We start from the raw sequence: 2,958 nt of genomic DNA on the forward strand, positions 1-2,958 counted from the left end.
CTGCTGTTGGGCCCTTGAGCAAGGCCCTTAACCCTCACTTGCTCAGACTGTATACTGTAACTGTAATGTAAGTCGCTTTAGATAAGTGCCGAAAATGTAAATGTTATCAGTGATTGGTGCAAAGGTCAACATCAGTTCCCATAACACAGGTGACCTGCATACACAGCAAAAACTGGAGTGTTGAAAATTCAGAGTTAAACATTTCGGAGTTGATTTTCACTCTCAAAGTGTCATTTTAACACATTCGGGTTTAACATGTGTTCAGTTAAATTGTGTTGAGTTATTTGACAGAGTTGATTCGATCGGTGTTAACCTAACGCCACAGAGATTTAATTCAACTCCGCCCATGTGTTTAGATTTAATTCAGCTCCGCCCATGCGTTTAGATTTAATTCAGCTCCGCCCATGCGTTTAGATTTAATTCAACTCCGCCCATGTGTTTAGATTTAATTCAGCTCCGCCCATGCGTTTAGATTTAATTCAGCTCCGCCCATGCGTTTAGATTTAATTTAGCTCCGCCCATGCGTTTAGATTTAATTCAGCTCCGCCCATGCGTTTAGATTTAATTCAGCTCCGCCCATGCGTTTAGATTTAATTCAACTCCGCCCATGTGTTTAGATTTAATTCAGCTCCGCCCATGCGTTTAGATTTAATTCAGCTCCGCCCATGCGTTTAGATTTAATTCAGCTCCGCCCATGCGTTTAGATTTAATTTAGCTCCGCCCATGCGTTTAGATTTAATTCAGCTCCGCCCATGCGTTTAGATTTAATTCAGCTCCGCCCATGCGTTTAGATTTAATTCAGCTCCGCCCATGCGTTTAGATTTAATTTAGCTCCGCCCATGCGTTTAGATTTAATTCAACTCCGCCCATGCGTTTAGATTTAATTCAGCTCCGCCCATGCGTTTAGATTTAATTCAGCTCCGCCCATGCGTTTAGATTTAATTCAACTCCGCCCATGCGTTTAGATTTAATTCAGCTCCGCCCATGCGTTTAGATTTAATTAAACTCCACCCATGCGTTTTACTTCTTTGGTTTGAGACGAGGAGACGACAGCACCATTTTCCTCCTCTCAAGTTTACATGGTAAGTGTAATTAATTCAGTCTTAATGAAAGTTTACATTGATGATGATATAGTCAGTATAAAACACAGCTGTACTGAAGGATGTGTGAGAGAGTGAGAGAGAAAGTTTCTGGTGTAAGTACGCTGCACAGATTGACTGCAGCTGATTGCTGCCACTTAAGTTACATCAGCTGCTTTTGGTCCTGTGTGATTTTTTTGTTTTTTTTGTTTGAGTGTTTAGTCATCTGGTTAGCAAGCGAAATGACTTGTTTTCTCCCTGCCTGATGGGGAACTGTGTACTGGAACTGTGTACTGTAACTGTGTACTGGAACTGTGTACTGTAGTTGTTTTGTGTTCTTTTTTCAATGATTATTCTGGGCAAATGGTTAACATATTGGTGGCTCATGTGATTGATAATCATGGGTATGTGTGTTCCATATTCTTTTTTTTCTGTGCCAAATAACTGCATGACAATTGCATACATTTAAATTAGATATTTAATCTCTTCTCAGATTAAATGAGAATCTGAGAAGATGATGAGGGAGATTTTTCAGCACCGCCAGAAACTTGTTAATGATCCAGGCAGAAGTGCTGATATCCTTTCCACCGTCCCAAGATTTCTGGATACAAAAGGATTGGTAAGTTTGAAATGATGTTTATACTGGGTTGAAATTAAGAATTTATTGTAGTAGTACAACTAGTAGTTTAAAATTAATTCTTTACTAAAGGCTGATCAAGACTCTCCTGTTTTGATGACAAGATGGAATGTGTTCTTCAAGCCAAATATCATAAAAGAGGCCGAGGCTCACCTCAACACCAGAGCTGCGTCACGTGTTGTAGTCAGCAGAAAGTTCACCAGGAAGTGATCTCGAGGCGACATGTGTGTTTTGCGTGTTTTAATGCATTTGCTATAATTTTCACCTTTCATAACTTTGTAATTATAGACTAGTTTATACACTGGACAATCATTGTCTGTTTACTGTTCTCCATATATGTCTCTTCATTGTTACTTATCTGGACACTACTGCACTTTAACTGTATTATATGTAAATAATCCTCTGGTTAGATGCTGCTGCATTTCTTTGGCTCTGTACTTGTACGCTGCACAATGACAATAAAGTTGAATCTAATCTAATAATTGCAGTCTCTTTTTTTTGCATTAATTCATGTATTCATTATTGTAGAGTTTAAGATTTAGTTTTTTTATTCTCTGTTTCTAAGTTGATCTGATTTGGGGGAAAATCTGACCGATAGATAGACATTTCAAAACTTATCACCTCTCTGTAAAAGTATTACATTTGATGAATTTTCCATTATTTGATTGTGACTTTGTCTTCAGTCTATGACCAACAAATGGCCTCCCTGTTGTTGCTTTTACATCTTCACCTGCCACCACCAGGACAAATAAATGTTATTTTTGAAAATTATTTGGTGTATTGGAATGAATTCTTCTAATTATTAGAATAATAATGTAGGTAGTTAAATGAACACTACTGACATAGTCAAATACAACTCAGAGCAGTGTTATTTTTAGATACAACCCAACAGTGGTTGCATAGCAGAGCCTGGATTTGAACCACCAATCTTCCGGTTGATAGCCCAAAGCTAGAGATGCATGAGTACCGATACTAGTATCGGGTATCGGCCCGATACCGCTCTCATTAACTCGTACTCGTACTCGCAAACGAGGCTCCGATACTAAACCTCCGATACCGTGTACCTAGTGCACGTTGCTGCGTTAACGCAGGGATTTTCAACCTGGGGGGCGCGAGTGCCTGACTGGGGGGCGTGGCATTACGAGATCTTTTCACTTCTAAAACTAAAGCAATTCATTTTCACCCACAGGAGACAGACTGAATTATTCTCACTGACCACGCTCACACGCACGTTTAATGTTA

At 39.4% G+C, this 2,958-nt stretch overlaps 1 long non-coding RNA gene across 1 annotated transcript; it reads left to right on the top strand.

Annotated features, from left to right (window-relative positions):
- Positions 1-1,039: 1,039 nt before the first annotated feature.
- Positions 1,040-2,017, top strand: LOC134318415 (uncharacterized). The gene is made up of 3 exons (XR_010013380.1): positions 1,040-1,082; positions 1,573-1,698; positions 1,789-2,017. It is a non-coding gene; the product is annotated as an uncharacterized LOC134318415 (long non-coding RNA).
- Positions 2,018-2,958: the final 941 nt, after the last annotated feature.

The sequence above is a fragment of the Trichomycterus rosablanca genome, chromosome 1 (genome assembly GCF_030014385.1).
Source record: "Trichomycterus rosablanca isolate fTriRos1 chromosome 1, fTriRos1.hap1, whole genome shotgun sequence".
Classification (NCBI taxonomy): domain Eukaryota; kingdom Metazoa; phylum Chordata; class Actinopteri; order Siluriformes; family Trichomycteridae; genus Trichomycterus; species Trichomycterus rosablanca.